Here is an 18,076-nt window from a genome sequence, read left to right on the forward strand (position 1 = left end):
ATCAGCCTTACACAGATCACCTGGAAGGACATTCCATTCCAATCCCTCCCGCCTATCAGATCAGAGCTTTGAAATCCAGTGCCTATAGGCACCCGCCAGATAACAGAACTGGGTGAAGGGTGCTGGTATGGGACGACAGAGAGTGGTGGGGGGCCCTGGGGGGCCGGGGACACATGACCCAGTCAACGGCAGCTGGCCTCTCTCACCAAGGGCCTGGCCTTGCCGCATGGGAATGCAGACCCAAGGGCCAGTTGTCCCACGCATTTGGAACATGTGCCCCATTTTCCAAGAGAGAATAGAAATCCTGACTTTTATGTAAAAATGGCTTCCAATTTTCAAATGTTGACCACAAAGTCAAATCTTTTCAAAAATGCTATGTGAGTCCAAACCAACCCCATTTTTCATTTCTATTTGCCGGGCCACAGGCTGCCTGAAGGCAGGGATTGTGTCCCTAATGCCCAGTCCCCGGCTTAGTAAGTATTCAGGTACCTGGTACTGAGAAAGGGTTTTCCATCCTATTCTCAGGGAGAAGATTGATTGATTCAAGTTTTTACTTAAATTCTAGCTAGTTAACCTACAGTGTCATATTAGTTTCAGGTGAACCGTCAGTGCTCATGATTAGGAGTTCCCTCTGACTACCCATCACCCGTATCCCATACCCCATATCCCCGCTCATGTCCCCTCCAGCAACCCACAGTGTGTCCTCTGTAGTTAAGAGTCTGTTTTATGGTTTATCGGATAGGTAAAGTGAGAATCTACTTCTTCCTAGGGGTACAGAGATGAGTCTGATAAAGTTCCTGCCCTCCCCAATGAATGGCAATTGATTATTTCATCCGATATTTTTACTTACGACCCCCACATCCCAGACCCCAAGGAATGGACCTGGGCCAATGGTTCTCAGGAAGGGAGATTCTGCCCCTGAGGCAGAGAGCGGCCAGATTCAGCAAGTAAAAATATGGGATGACAGTATCTGACATACACAGGCTGAAACGTTATTTGTTGTTTCTCTGAAATTGACATTTAACTGAGCATTCTGTATTTTCTCCAGCAACCTTACAAAGAGGGCACATCTGGCAACGTCTGAAGATGGCACAGCTGGGATGGTTCTACTGACCTCCAGGGAGTGGAGGCAGAGGATGCTAGACAACAAAGACTAAGGGGGAGCAAACATCAGGAATCTGGGTAATAGGGGGGTCTCAGCCACTGCCCGGCTGTGGGTTCACTTCCTTTGTCTAGTCCGTATTTTCCCATTCCTAAAATGAGGAAGTTGGAGTTAATTGGTGTTTCTATAACTTCCTTATGCATTGGAATCACCCAGAGGGCTTGTTAACACACAGATTGCTGCTCCTCCCACCCTAGGCTCCCGGCTGAAGTTGGCTTGGGTGGGGGGAGATGTCTGAGAATCTGCCTTCCTAACAAGTTCCCAGGGGATGTTGTTGGTCCTTGGACACACCCTGGGTGGCCCAGATGAGACGGTGGGTAAAGGCCCTTCTTGCAGGCTTGGTCCAGGATCTCTGGATTCCCCAGTTACCCTGCGCAGGGCTGATGGGACCCACACAGGAAGTCTCTTTTCTCTTTTCCCAGAGAGGGAGGGTGCATCTGGAGGGGGAGGACCCAGGAGCTGATCTTCTCCATCTGGTTTTTCCAGTGGGGACAGCCAGCCTCACCAGCCCGTGTTCTGTGAGACTCTGCCATCTACTGGAGGCATCAATCTCATGCTGGGCCTCAGGCAGGGCTGTATCCAGCAGGGCTGTATCCACCCTAACCAAGGGAGAAGTATTCAGATGGCATCTCTCCCAGTAGGCCCTGGGGAAGCAATCATTAACATCTGGGTCATCTGGCTCCTTTAGGTGACTCTGTTTCCCATACAGATGCTGGTGCCTGAATTAACCTAGGAACGTGAAAACAGCGTTCACTTGCAAGCCTGTGGGATAAGTTTTGACCAAACTGTTATTCATTTCGCTTTTAAAGGCCTAACGTCCAGTTACTTTAATTTACTAAACACAAATGTTGGTGGTGATTTTTATATGGGAAAAGATTGTGTTATCTTTACAAAGTTTTACTACAAGTACTCTGCTAGGGGGTTGCATACGGCACATTTAAATTGTGGTGACTCACTTATCAAACTAAGAAAAAAACCCATACCAATAGCACATCAGCAAGCATGTGCTGAGACAGACACGCGCATACATTTAGTGGGAGTGTGACCTGAAAGAAAGGAAGCCGACACTGGGTTTTCCAGTGTAGGATGGAGGTTTGAGTACAGGTTCTGGAAGTGGTCTAGACCAAGGCTTCATTGTTGGCCCTGGGCAGAAGCTATGTTACATGGGACAAGGCACTTTCTTTTTCTGGTCTTAATTTTTTCAACCGGAAATGAGGATCTTGAATACGGTGGATATTTCTCAAGCTTTATTTTTTTCTTACTGTTAATTTTTTTTAAAAAGATTTTTATTTATTTATTTGAGAGAGAAAAAGCATAAGTGGGGGGAGGGTTAGAGGGAGAAGCAGACTTCCTGCTGAGTGCGGAGCCCCAGGAAGAAGCTCCATCCCAGGACCCCGGGATCATGACCTGAGCCAAAGTCAGACACTTTAACCGACTGAGCCACCCAGGCACCCGATGATTCTGAAACTTTAACTTCATCAGAATCAGCAGGACGGCTGGAAGAGCTCACAGTCTAGAGATGCGGATTTGACAAGACCAGGTGGGCCTCACAGTCTATGTTTCTTTTTTTTTTTTTTTTTAAGATTTTATTTATTTATTTGACAGACAGAGATCACAAGTAGCAGAGCAGAGAGGCTGATGCAGGGCTCCATCCCAGGACCCTGAGACCATGACCTGAGCTGGAGGCAGAGGCTTTAACCCACTGAGCCACCCAGGCACCCCACAGTCCATGTTTCTTAACCAGCTCCCTTGTCACCTGTGTGACAACTGGGTCAAATGCGCCCCTGCAAGCCTTAGCTTCCTCACCTGAGAATCTTCAAAGGGTGATCGCAGGTATTAGCTGAGACAACACTGCACAAAGCTTTCGTTGCTCTCATGAATATTAAACATGCTCATAGCATTTGAAACAGTAATTAACTTGCAGAAATCTATTTTAAGAAATTAATCATATGATCAAAGGTGATCAAAGATGGCTACCTTGGTATTATTTATGATAGTGAGAATCAGGAAGCATTCTAAGCACCCAATAATAGAGGTGTTATTTAATAAATTATGGTAATTGATGTGCTGAAGTGTAATGTAGCTGTTAGAAAGGAAGTTTTAAAAAAAATCACAATCACTTTGGAAAATGCTCACAATATAATATTAAGAGAAAAGAGCAAAAGGCTTGGATATTATTAGACGATATCCATATGTTAAAAAAATGAAGAGGTGCTCAACAGGGCAGGGGTGGGAGGTAGGGATTTGGGGTAGGGGTGAGGCCTCTTCCCCTCTCCCCTCTAGATTTGAGCCACTGGGGTCTGGGGCCTTATTTCAGTTCCTCAAAGATGCCCTACTTTCTCCATCCTCAGAGTCTTTTGCTGTTCCCTCAACTAGAAATCGCTTCCCTCCTAATTCATCATTCAGATGTCAGCTGCAGTGCCATTGCCTCCCCTGGGAGGCCCTCCCTGACTACCCAGGCAAGGTCAAGCCCCACAGTCGTAAACATGTCTTACATTATAGTTCTTGTCCTTCCCTTTCAAATGACCGTCCACCCCATCACAGCACAGTCACAGTCATCATCACAGCACATCATAGTCACTGCTGTATCCTCTGCACCTGGCTGTCATGCCTGGCACCTAGTACATGCTCAATAAAGTTTTGTGACCAAGTCAACTTAGGTGAAGTCACTCAAGTTTTATTTGGAAGCAAATTGGAATCAGGAGAAGACTTGGTTAGCATCATCATGTTAATCCTTAGGCAATGCTATCCTCAAGCTCCACAGACCTTGGGCAAGTCCTTTCCCCTCACTGGGTCTTAGTCTCCTCTAAAAGATGAGATGATTGGGTTTCTAATAGTGGCAGTTAGATTTTAGCTTTAGTGCCGAGTCTGGTGTGTTAACCCGACCATAGGGTCGAGAAGAATTCTGAAGCTGAGTATGAGCTCAGTAGGAAAATGTCTCTGATCAATTAAGGTGGTCTGCAGTGGCTAAGACAGGTCGCAGTAGTCTGCAGGCCAGGTTTTAGCATCCTTGGAATGTAATTCTTAAGGTGTTGGGGGGTGGGGTCAGTGTTTAAACCCTTGATCTGCTAAAATTTAAGGCCAGTATTGCAAACACAGCTTTGTGCAGGGGCAGGTGGAGAGCTGGTTGTAACTTCAGATCCAAGGCTGGCGGTCGAGCCCTGGCCTCTCTCAGCTCTGCTCACTGCTCCTTGTGGGAACGGGCTCAAGTGGCCAAACTATAGGACTTCTCAAAAGGAGCGGAATTCCTTGATTTTGTAATCGAATAGAGTGAGGCTCTGGCATTTCCCTTGGGACCCATTTGCTTCCCCTTCCTGCACCTCCCAGTGAGGATAGCTGGAGACTTCTAGAGGAATACCCACACATCCCCTCTGCAGGGGTACCTCCTCTTTTCCAAGGCATAGCCTTTGTGTTTCAGAAGATGGAAACGTGTGACTTCACGTCCCTCCCCAGCTCCCCTTGAAATCCCTCAGACTCAGCCTTGGTTAGCTGTGAGGGTTTTTCTCTGATTATGAAAGTAAGTAGCAGTAATGGAGGATGTCCACAGAGGGAGATGTCAATTACAAAAGAGAAGACCCTGAATGAGACAGGGAGCGAGGATCTATTCTACTATCTAATCTACTATTTTTGTAGATTAAGAACACCCACTCCTAGAAAGCAGTGCAGCATAGTTTGCAAGGATACATTAAAGTCAAGAAGACTTAGGGATCCAAGAGGTAACACAGAGGGGCTACCTGTGGTGTGGGAGGGAGGAAAGGGGAGAAAAGAAACTCAGTACATTTGTAAATTGATGCAGGAGAGGGGCCTTGCCCAGAGTGCAATGACGATGAGCTACAGACGAAAGGGGTCTGCTTAAGACTAAACTCAGGGGCACCTGGGTGGCTCAGTGGGTTAAAGCCTCTGCCTTCAGCTCTAGGTCATGATCTCAGGGTCCTGGGATCGAGCCCCACATGGGGCTCTCTGCTTAGCAGAGGAGCCTGCTTCCCTTCGTCTCTCTCTGCCTGCCTCTCTGCCTACTTGTGATCTCTGTCTGTCAAATAAATAAGTAAAATCTTAAAAAAAAAAAAATAGACTAAACTCACCCAAGGGTCTCCCAGAACAAGCAATAATTTTCAAGAAAGACATTTTTGAAATTCAGGAAAATACAAAAATAGCCCCCAGAACCTGCTGCAGGGAGGAGGTGGCCATCACTGACCTTTCGCGGTGTTTCCCTCTAGGCTGCCTCGCATCCAGGCCAGAGTTGTTGAGGGACTCAGCATGCCCATCGGGGCCCTGGGGGCAGAGGAGAGAGGACAGTTGAAGAGATACCTTATGGGGTGATCAACAGAACTGGACTTTGGAGCTAAACTTTGGGTTTGGGTGCCCAACCCCTGTAAGGGAGTATTTCAGTCTGTTCTTTCTCCTTGTGGCCTGCTCAGCCCCAGCAGTAAACAGCTCATATGCTATAAATAACACTGTGGGCTGGGGTGAGCTCAGATCTGAGACTTGAAGCATTCATTAATAGCCTGGGTGCTCATGACCGGGCTCAGACAATTGTTCAAGCATAGGCGGGGTAGCACCCCAGTTCCAAGATAGCACTCCGCTGGGGCATCTTCAGTAACAGAACGCTGGGTTTGGATTTTTGAGAAGCAGGATAATAGGCATCTGGGGTCTAAACACAGATGGACCTGGGCCTCTATTCCCAGTTCTGCCTGAGAACAGCTATGTGACCTTGGGCAAGGGACTTGGTTTCCTTAAGTCTCGGTTTTCCTAACTACTAATACTACCTAACATTTATACGCAAAAATTGGAAAGCATCATATAAATATCAGGGACAAGTAGAAACACAGAGAGAGATGTTTTGCTGACAAAGACTCTGATGGAACTTTAGCTGGGCTCCTCTGAGCCCCTTTTTCCAAGTCAGCCTTGACCTTGGTCCCTATCCTGTCTGAGCCAGGTCTTAGCAAAGAATCCTGCTAAATCGTACCCACCTCTGAAACACATTAAGTTCCTCATCTCTCACCTTTGATGTCCAAGTCCTTGGCCTGCCTTCAACAAGAACCCTGTTAGGTTGGCTTAGAGTGTCCCTATGGTGGAGGTCTTCTGTGAGTGACTTTCTGTCTACTGACCCTTTACCTCGCTCCTTGGCAGTGAATCCCCAGCTGTCTGGCTATGCTGGGAGTAGAGCCCCATGTCTCTCCCCTATTGCAGTATTCAGTAAAGTCTTCCCTACTGGGATGGCTATGTGGCTCAGTCAGATAAGCTCTGCCTTCAGCTCAGGTCATGATTCCTGGGTCCTGGGATCGAGTCCCATAGGGGGCTCCCTGCTCAGTGGGAAGTCTGTTTTTCCCTCTCCTCCTGCTGCTCTCCCTGCTTTGTGTGCTCTCTCTGACAAACACATTTTTTTAAAAAGTCTTCTGTATTGTTTATTTTTGATTTTTCAAAAAATATTATTTATGCTTAGAGAGAGAGAGAAAACACAAGCATGAGAGTCCTGGTACAGCCACTCTGGAGAACAGTATGGAGGTTCCTCAAAAAGTTAAAAATAGAATTGCTATTTGATTCATCAATTGCACTAGGAGATGTTTACCCAATGAATACAAAAATACTAATTCAAAGGGATACATGCATCCCGATACTTACAGCAGCATTATCTATAGTAGCCAACCTATGGGAACAGCTCAAATGTCTGATGAATGGATAAAGAAGATGTGGTATATATATAGACAGTATATAGATGTGATATATATTATCTATATATATACCACATCTCCTCAGCCATGAAAAAGAATAAAGTCTTGCCATGTGCGGTGATGTGGATGGAGCTAGAGTATTACGTACGCTAAATGAAATAAATCAGAGAAAGACAAGTGTCATTTCACTCATATATGGAATTTAAGAAACAAAACAAAGAAGAAGAGGTAAAAAAAGAGAGAGGGGGCAGAGACAGAGAGAGAGGGAGAGGCAAATAAACTCTTAACTCTAGGGAACAGACTGATGGGTACCAGAGGGGAGTTGGGTGGGGGGGACAGGGAAACAGGAGATGAGGATTAAGGGGGGTACTTGTGGTGAGCACAGGCTGATGGAGGGAAGTGATGTAGCAATCTCTGCGCTGTACACCTGAAATAATATTATGCTGTATGATAACTAACTGGAATTTAAATAAAAATCGTAAAAAAATTAAAAAAATGGAATGCCCTTGGGAGGGTAAAACTAATAGAGGCCAGAGTGTTGAAGAGTCGAGTGGGGCTCTATCCCAGGACTCTGGGATCATGACCTGAGCTGAAGGCAGAGGCTTTAACCCACTGAGCCAGTTTTTAACTCTTTTTAAGTGTAATCTATGACAAATTCATTTTACATCACGACCCAGTCCACTTCTGTCACTTACATACTGTACATAAAATCGCAATGTCAATTTCAGGAAATGGTAATAATCCTTACGATGTGGGAAACCCTCTGACAGTTTCATTTCTATCTTACTTCTACTCTATTCTACTTCACTTTTAAAAAAATGCTCTTTGTAGCCAAAGAAATAATTTTGACACCCACCGAAGGGTCACGATCTAAAATTTGCAAACCATTCGTTAGAGGGCCTCCCTCCGTCTGAACTCGAGGCTGCCCATGTATTCCTGTCTCCACATCTCTGTTCTGCTGTTCTGCCAGCCCTCAGGCCCATCCCTCCTGTTTGATCTTGACTCCTCCAGGCCTAACCCAAGTCCTTCTCCCACAGAGTCTTCTCTGCCACAGCACCAGTCCCACTTCTCCAATCTGGTTCATTTTTCGTAAAGGGTCCTACCTACCTATTGCGTACTCAGCTGTTTCCACCTGTGCTTGGGACAGGGGAGGAGTCAAAAAGGCCAAAGACACATTCAGGGTCCAGGTGTTGAGCTGGAGAGCGCAAGATGCATGGAATAGAGATGGTGGGAAGACAGCTAATGAGGGGGTGACAACCCCTAGGGGGGGTTACCCTCTTTTCACTCCCCAACTGCACTCCTGCCTGAAAGAATTCAGGGGAGTGGATGAACAGGAGACAGAGGGTTGGGGACAAAATGAGCCACTAGGCTGGGGGAAGAGCAGGAAGAACTGTCCCCTGAACAAAGAGGGGCCTGCATCCAAGGTCCCAGTGCAGGGGTCAAGGGAAATGGGTCAGAGGGAGGCGCTTCCTGCCGCCTGGCTGGCTGTGCGCCTGGTGAGTAAGCAACCCAGGGTGGGGTGAGGGAGTCAGCAGCTGCTGTTTCCACTCTGGACAGAGGCCAAATCATCCAGTTGGCTGAATACTCCTGACCCAGAGTTGGCTCGAGAAGTATGGATCGGTTTATCGTGAGCCTTCCAGGAAAATAAAGTTATTTCATGGTATTGAATTGTCAGCTGAACCGTGGCAAATACTCTCCCCTTGACCAAGCTCTCTTCAGGCTCCCCTGAAGGTCTCAGGCCCTCACTTTGGGATTTCTGTGCTCATTCCTGCCTTGTTGAGTTGTAGCAAGAATCTCCTTAGATCAGGATAACCAGAATCCCTCCTCACTCCTGCTGTTTCTTTGTTATTTTTATCCGTGGGTCCCGCCCTCCCGCCCCTTATCACCTTCTGTAAGTGTTGTGAATAATTCTCTTTAACAATAGCTTGCAAGCAGGGGGTGTGGGGAATCCTTGGCTGGAAGAGGAAGGAACAGTGCATGGCATGAGGGACCAAGTTCTAGTTCTGACTTGGCCTTGTCGTGGCCATTTGATCTTGGACAAGTCTAGACCTTAGCTCCCTCTTCCCATAAAATTAGAGAATGGAATGGAGTATTCAGGTCTCACCTTCTGTCGGTACTTAAATGCCCATGGAGTGTAGGAGAGGAAAATTATAATAATCGCCACATGGTGAGCTGTGTACCAGGCACAGAGCTAGACTCATCACAGATGTTTTCTCATCTCATTTTCACAACACTTAGCAGTCAGGATCTTTGTTATGTGTGCGATGTTATACATGGAAACATAGCATAGTATTCTATTCTATATCTGGAGCTCTGGGTACTTTGGGTAAGCCCTTTGTGCCCTGGACTTTTGCCTTTGAATGGTTCCACAGGCCAGGAGGCAAAACTTCTCCCACCTCACCCCAGAATTCCCCGTCTCCCGGTCTTTCCAGAGCACTCATCATCTGAAACCCACTATATATTTCACTTATTGGCGCATTTGTCTGTCCCCCCCCCCCGCCCACCGCGGCCCGGCCCAGGGCAGGGATCTGTGTCTGTTTTGGTCACTACTACACCCCGGTGCCGAGAACAGTGTTTGGTATGTAATAGGTGTTCAGCTGACATTTGCCGAATGAAGAAATGAACAAATGAAGTAGCTGAGTCAGAGGGAGGTTAAATAAGTAACCCAGTGTAATCCACCCAGCAAGGGGCCACACTGAGATTCAGACCCAGAACCAAGATGACCTTGGACTCAGCCCACTTAACCTCTATCTCATAACTGCCTCATTCATTCCGAGACTGTTTACTGAGGTCCTAATTCCTGTTTGGCCCTGTTTTAGGTGCTGGGGGATACACCCGTGACCCAAATAGACTAAAATCCTTGCCCTGCTCACGTCTGGAAACCCTCCTGTGTGAAAAGAGGTGTGACTTGAGGTTGGGGAGGTGTACGCCAGGTCTGAGGCCCCTTGACATACTGGCAGTAGACAGGACTAGTCGCTCAAAGTCTGGATACTACTGTCAAAGCTCCTTAAAGGCAAGACCCAATGTCTTTATTTGCCCTTGCACTGCATCCAGCCCAGCTCCAGGCATTGAACTGGGCCTCCGGGATAAAAATGGGGACGGCGTGGGTTCCCTTTTTAAACTGAAGCACGAAGGCAATTACACCTACTTCTAAAAACATAACAAAAACAAGAACATCTTTTAAGACCAAGTTTAAAAACATTCTCGACATTTCTGAAACACTTTTAACCCAAGCTTTCTATCCTGGGCTTTAAAACACAACCCAATGTTTTCCTTCTGAGAGTTTGCAAATGTGGTCACAAAAGAAAGGGAGAACGAGAAGCAAAGAGTCTTTGTGACTCCATCAGACACCCCCTGACACATTTCCCAGACTGGGAAGGAGGCCTTCCATCACAAGAGGCAGAATCTGACTGGGGAGGAGGAGGAGGTGGGGTTATTTGAAAGCAGAATTCTCTCAGGCCAAGAAGTTCTGTGGAAACTTGTTTTCACAGAGTTCTCTTGTGTGTGGCCTGACCCAGAAATTCTGGGGAAGTTCAGGTGAAATTTGATGTTTTGAAGCAGCTGCCCATGAAATCAGTTCCAGAGGCTTCCCTCAAGCTGAGGTCCTACTTCTAGAAGCCTAGAGAATCTAAATAGTTTTCCAGGGTAGCAAGATGGGAAATTCTTCAGCATGTCTGTGTTAACGAGTTTTTTACCCACTTTTCCACAGTGGGTAGCAATTTCCATAACATGCTAACTCTGAACCAAAATAGTCAATTCATTTGACTAGTGCTAAATACAGCTAAAAGAGTTCATTCTACTCATGAGCAGTCATCTGAGATTTAACCAGTCGTAAATGTAAGCTCTAATTATAACTAATAACATTTTATATTCATCTGATATATTGAAGCGGAGGAGTGTGCATGGGTAGTAAGGACACCACTTATGAGCATAGCATTGGATTTGGACAGGTTGGGTCTGAGTCCCAGCTCCACCATTTATAGCCTTAGACCTGCAGGTAAAATGATTTAATCTCTCTCAACTTCAATCCTTTCTAGTAAAAATTAGGTATAATAAGAGTTCCAGATTCCCAGGGTTATTGTCAGGATGAAATGAATATGTATACATATCACTTAAGTATGAAGTCCTCAGTAAACGTTAGCTATTGTAGTAGGCAGCCCCTAAAAGGGCTCCCAATAATCTTTGCCTCCTGGTACTCCCAACCTTTGTGTGACTTCCTCCTCTTGACTGTGGGCCAGACTCAGTGACTAGCTTCTAACAAACATTATATAGTGAAAGCGATGAGGTGTTAGGCACTCAGAAGAGCCAAAACAAACTTGAAAACAAAAGAGCAGAGTTGGAGGTCTCACCCTTCCTGATTTCCACACTTGCTACCAATCTATGGGATTCAAAACGATGTGACACCAGCATAAAGATAGATCTGCACATCAGCGGAATTGAATAGAGAGCCCAGAAATAAATCTTCATGTGTAAGGTCAACTGATTTTCAACAAGAGTGCCAAGACCACTCAGCAGGGGAGGGGCAATCTTTTCTACACGTGGTGCTGGGAAAATGGGAGATCCACACACAGGAGGATGAAGTTGGACTCTCGTCCTATACCACAGATGGAAAAAAACCACAAATGGATAGAGACCTCATCATAAGAGCTAAAACTCTTAGGAAAACTTGGAATAAGAGCTTTACCACGTTAGATTTGGCAATGATTTGTTGGATTCTGACACCAAAGGCACAAACAATGGAAGAAAAAATAGACGAATTGGAATTCATAAAAACTAAAAAATTCTGTACATCAAATGACACTATTAATAGGATGAAAGGCAATGCAAGGCCCTTAGGTGCTCACTGCCTGCTCCAGGGTCCTTCTGAGGACATAGCGGCCACAGGACTGTGGGATATCCCAGTAGATCCTGATTGCATTTCTATTGGATTTTAGGGATAGGTAAGCAGATACATCATCTCTTATTTCAGACCAGAGAGGTTGATTTTTGTTGTTATGAATGTCCATTTGCCAGGGTAGGAATGTAGAATCATTCTATTTTCTCTCTCTGATGTTGATGACTCATGGAACTTTACGTAAGTGGAATCAAACAGTATTTATTTTTTCGTGATTGGTGTACTTCACTTAGCATCATGTCCTCAAGTTTTCTCCATGTTGTAACATATATCAAGACGTCCTGCCTTTTTAAGGCTGAATAATATCACATTATATATTTATATACACCACATTTTGTTTATCCATTCGTGAATGTATACTTGGTTGTTTCCACAAATAAACTGTTGTGAATAATGTTGCTGAGAATGAATATCTGTACAAGACCCCATTTCAATTTGCTTGCTAGGTGTCTACCTAGCAGTGACATTGATGGTTCATATGGTAAATCTATTTTTAATTTTTTCCAGAACCACTATGTTATTTCCCACAGTGGCCATATCAATTTACTTTCCCACCAGCAATGCACAAAGTTTCCAATGTTACCACATCCTTGCCAAAACTTTTTATTTTCTGCTTTTTGTTTTTGTTTTTATAATAGTCATCCTAATGGTTGTCAAGTGATATCTCATTGTGGTTTTCATGTGTATTTCCCTAATGATCAGTTATGATGAACATCTTTTCAAGTGTTCATCGGCCATCTGTATTTTTTGGAGAAATATCTGTTCATATCCTCTGTCCATTTCTGAACTAGGTTGTCCTGTTGTTGATTTTTCAGATTTCTTTATATATTCTGGATATGAAGCCCTTATCTGATATATAATTTGCAAATATTTCCTCCTGTTCCATAGGTTGCCTTTTCACTCTACTGATATTGTCCTTTGATGCACAGAAGCTTTTAGGTTTCATGAAGTCCAGTTTGCCTATTTTTTCTTTTGTTATCTGTGCCTTTTTTCTAAAGACTTTATTTATTTATTTAGAGAGAGTGAGTGGGGAAGGGGCAGAGGGAGAGAGAGAATCTCAAGGAGATTCCACGCTGAGCATGGAGCCCCACATGGGGCTCAAGCCCATGACTCCGGTATCATGACCTGAGCCAACATCAAGAGTCAGAAGCTCAACTCACTGAGCCTTTGATGTCAGAATCCAACAAATCATTGCCAAATCTCACGTGGTGAGCTTTTATTCCCAGTTTTCCTAAGAGTTTTAGCTCTTTTGTTTAACTCTATCTATCTATGGGGTTATTTTTTGTCTACGGTATAGGATGAGAGATGAGAGTCCAACTTCATTCTCCTGTATGTGGATCTCCAGTTTTCCCAGAACCATGTGCGGAAAAGATTGTCCTTCCCCTGCTGAGTTGTCTTGGCACCCTTGTTGAAAATCAGTTGACCTTACACATGAGGATTTCTTTCTTTCTTTCTTTTAAGATTTTTTATTTGTTTATTTGACAGACAGAGATCAAAAGTAGGCAGAGAGGCTGGCAGAAAGGGAGGGGGAAGCAGGCTCCCCGCCGAACAGAAAGCCCGATGTGGGGCTCGATCCCAGGACCCTGGGACCATGACCCGAGCTGAAGGCAGAGGCTTTTAACCCACTGTGCCACCCAGGTACCCCTGAAGATTTATTTCTATTCCGTTGATGTGTAGATCTATCTCTATATTGGTATCATATTGTTTTGAATCCTGTAGATTTGTAATAAGTGTTGAAATCAGAAAGTATGAGACTCCAACTTTGTTCTTCTGCTTTTATTGAAAAATTGTTTTAGCTGTTCAGGGTTTTTGAAATTCCTAAGTTTTAGGAGGGATCTTTCTATTTCTGAAAAAAAAAAAAAAAGTCTTTGGGAGTTTGATAACAATTGCATTGAATCTATAGATCACTTTGGGCAGTATTAACATTTAAACAATATTAAATCTTTCAATCTATGAACACGATATCTTTCCATTCATTTTTGTCTTCTTTAATTTTGCAGTTTTCATTATATGTCTTTCACCTCCTTGGTTAACTTAATTACTAAGTATTTCATTCTTTTTAGTGGTATTATAAATGGAGTTGTTTTCTTAATTTCCTTTTCATATTTTCATTGTAACTGTAGAGAAGTGCAATTGATTTTTGAGGGTTGCCTTTGTATTCTGCTACTTTTCCAAATTTATTTATTAGTTCCAGTAGATGTTTGATGGAAACCTTAGGGTTTTCTTAAATATTTATTTATTTATTTATTTGACAGAGATACGGAGTACAAGTAGGCAGAGAGGCAGGCAGAGGAAGAGGGAGAGGGAGAAGCAGACTCTCCACTGAGCAGGGAGCCCAATGCGGGACTCAATTCCAGGACCCTGGGATCATGACCTGAGCCGAAGGCAGCCGCTCAACCAACTGATCCACCCAAGGAACCCTAGGATTTTCTATATATAAGATCATATCATCTGTCAGCAGAGGTAATTTTACTTCTTCCTTTTCAATTTAGATGTTATTTATTTATTTTGCCTAATTGCTCTGCCTAGGACTTGTAGGACTATGTTTAATAGAAATGGTGAAAGTGAACATCCTTGCCTTGTTCTTGCTTTTAGGGGAAAAGTTTTCATCTTTCACATTGAATATGATGTTTGCTGTGGGTTTTTCAGATATGACTGTAATTATGTTAAAAATAGTTTACTTCTATTCCTAGTTTGTTGAGTATTTTTATCATGAAAAATTGTTGAATTCTGCCAGTTTTTTCTGCACCAGTTGAGATGATCATGTGTTTTTCTTTCATTCTGTTAATATGGTGTATTACCTTGATTGATTTTTGTATGTTGAACCATCCTTGCATTCCCGGAATAAATGCCACTTGGTCATGGTATATAATTGGTTCACTATGCTATTGGATTCAATTTGATAGTATTTTGTTGAAAGCTTTTGTAGAAATGTTCATAAGGAAAATTGGTCTACCGTTTTCCTATCCTGCAGTGTCATTTTCTGGATTTGAAATCAGAATAGTAAAGGATGAGTTAGGACTTGTTCCCTCCTTTTCTTTTTTTTTTTTCTTTTTTTTGAAAAGTTTGAGAATGATTGGTGTTAGTTTTTGAATATTGGTAGAATTTACCAGTGAAGCCATTAGGTGGAGGGCTTTCCTTTCTCAAGAGTTTCAGTCTCCTGATTAAATCTCCTTACTAGTTATAAGTGTAATCAGATTTTCTATTTCTTCATGATTTAGTCTCGGTAGATTTTCTACCTTAAGGGATGTTTCCATTTCATCTGGGTGATACAATTTCTTGGAGTACAAGTGTTCATAGTTTTCTCATAATCTTTTTATTTTTGTAAAATTTGTTAGTGAGGTCCTCACTTTCATTCCTGATTTTAGTCATTTGAGTATTTTTTTTTTAAGTCAATCTGTTAGAAGTTTGTCAATTTCATTGTTTTTTCTTTTCAAAGATATAACTTTTGGTTTCATTGATTTTTCTCTCTCTCCCTCTTTTTGTTTTTTTTTTGTTTTTTTTTAATTCTCTATTTCACTTATCTCTGCTCTAATCTCTATTATTTCCTTTCTTCTGCTAGGTGTGGGTTTAGTTTGTTCTTTATTTTCTTAAGTTGTAAAGTTACATGGTTGTTTTGAGATCTGTCTTGTTTTTTTAATGTGTTTGTATATAAAGCTTTCCCCCTTAGCACCACTTTCAGTGGGTCCCAAAAGTTTTGGTAAGTTGTACTTCCATAGTCATTCAACTTTAAGTATTTTTTAATTTCCCATATGATATATTCTTTGACCCACTTGTTGTTTAAGAGTGTGTTGTTCAGCTGTCATGGCCACATGTACAGTTAGTGTTGTAGTGGGAGGGTGAAGACCCTGAATCAGAAGGTATAAACCATCTCCAGACCTTTTGCAAGAAGCCTACATGGTATTAACACTGAATTTAAACTTGCCATAGTATATAAACTATATTAATTATGTGTTTTGCATAAAATTGCCAAAACACAGTGATGGTATATGATGGTATAGGACCTTGAAAAAAAAATCTATATTGTGCTTTTCCTCTGTGAATGGGAAAGCCATTTTTAGTGGATGACTGCCATTTGACGACTCAGTTGGATGTATAGCTAAATCTTGCATCATACTGTACTGATGTGTATTATTGCTAGTAGTTGTTTATGGCAATGAAGAGTTTATTTTTAAAAAATCTGTTATGGGGGGGCGCCTGGGTGGCTCAGTGGGTTAAGCCGCTGCCTTCGACTCAGGTCATGATCTCAGGGTCCTGGGATAGAGTCCCACATCAGGCTCTCTGCTCAGCAGGGAGCCTGCTTCTCTCTCTATCTCTGCCTGCCTCTCCGACTACTTGTGATTTCTCTCTGTCAAATAAATAAATAAAATCTTAAAAAAAAAAAATCTGTTATGGGGGCATCTGGGTGGCTCAGTGGGTTAAAGCCTCTGCCTTCGGCTCCGGTCATGATCTCAGGATCCTGGGATAGAGCCCCACATCAGGCTCTCTGCTCAGCAGGGAGCCTGCTTCCTCCTCTCTCTCTGCCTGCCTCTCTGCCTACTTGTGATCTCTGTCTGTCAAATAAATAAACAAAATCTTAAAAAAAAATCTGTTATGTACAGTTGAAATATATTTTGCATTTGCTAAAAAAAAGTGTGTTAATTTCTACAGTTTGGATCATTTTCCAGTTTTCCTTCTGTTATGGACTTCTAACCTCATCCTGCTGTGGTCAGAGAAGATACTTTGAATGATGCCTGTATTATTAAGTCTATTGAAATATTGAGATTTAACTTGTGACCTAAAAGATGGTCTATCCCGGAGAATGTCCCGTGTGCATTTGGGAAGAAAATATATGCTGTAGTTGTGTAGAGTATGCTCTACATATTTATTAGATCTGGTTCGTTTACTATATTGTTCAAATCCTCTATTTCTTTACTCATCTTCCATCTGGTTGTTCTATCCATTATTGAGAGTGTGGTATTAAGTCTCAAATGATTATTATTGAAATGTCTTTTTCCCCTCAGTTCTCTCAATTTTTGGCTCACACATTTAATGATCTGTTACTACTTTCATAAACAACTTCCCCTCTTCCTCTTCCTCCTCTTCTTCCATTTCCTTCTTCTTTGTCAAGATTTTATTTTTTAAGTCATCTCTATACCCACTGAGGGTCTTGAACTCACAATCCAGACATCTAGAATTACATGTTTTACTGACTGAACCAGCCAGTGCTACAAACTTCTTCTTTTTAAAGATTTATTTATTTATTTGAGAGAGAGAGAGAGAGTAGGGGGAGGGTCATAGGGAGAGAATCTCAAGCAGACTCCACACTGAGGGGGGGCTCAATCTCATGACCCACGAGATCACGAATTGAGTTTAAACCAAGAATCAGATTTTTAACTGACTGAGCCACCCAGGTGCCCCTGTCCTTCTCTTACATACACTCAAGGTTGATAATTCTTCTCCAGCCAGTGGACAAAACATTCATTATCATGGTGAGGTGACCTTTTTGCCTATTCCTAGGGAAGGGTGACATTTAACCAGTATGTTTCTGATGGCCCTATTGGCGGTCTAATGTTGATTAATAAAATGTCTGATTGGATGTTGTGTATAATAAACTAGTTGATATCTTCATTACCACCCTTTTCTAGGGTGATAAAATCCTGTGGTCACTTTAAATTTAAAAAAAATATTTAAATTTCAGTTAATTAACAATGTAGTATTAGTTTCAGGGGTAGAATTTAATGATTCATCAGTTGTATGTAACACCCAGAGCTCATTACATCAAGTGCCCTCTTTAATTCCCATCACCCAACTACCCCATCCCCCTACCCCACCTCCAGCAACCCTCAGTTTGTTCCCTAGAGTTATGAGCTTCTTATGGTTTGTATCCTTTTCTGTTTTTTATCTTATTTTTCCTTCCCTTACCCTATGTTCATCTGTTTTGTTTCTTAAGTTCCAGATATGAGTGAAGTCATATGGTATTTGTCTTTCTCTGACTTATTTCGCTTGCATTACACCCTCTAGCTCCATCCACTTGGTTGCAAATGGCAAGATTTCATTCTTTTTGAAGGCTGAGTAATAGTCCAGTGTGTGTGTGTGTACCATATCTTTTTTTATCCATCTATCCATTGATGGAGACCTGGGCTCTTTGTATATTTTGGCAATTGTGGACATTGTTGCTATAAACATTGGTGTGCATGTGCCCCTTCATACCACTATGTTTGTGTCCTTTGGATAAATACCTAGTAGAGCAATTACTGGGTTGTAGGGTAGTTGTATTTTTAACTTTTTGAGGAGACTCCATACAGTTTTCCAGAGTGAATGCACCAGTTTGCATTCCCACTGACAGTGTAAAAAGGGTCCCCTTTC

The sequence above is a fragment of the Mustela putorius genome, unplaced genomic scaffold, assembly GCF_011764305.1.
Source record: "Mustela putorius furo isolate JIRA1106 unplaced genomic scaffold, ASM1176430v1.1 tig00003853_pilon_pilon_pilon, whole genome shotgun sequence".
Lineage (NCBI taxonomy): Eukaryota > Metazoa > Chordata > Mammalia > Carnivora > Mustelidae > Mustela > Mustela putorius.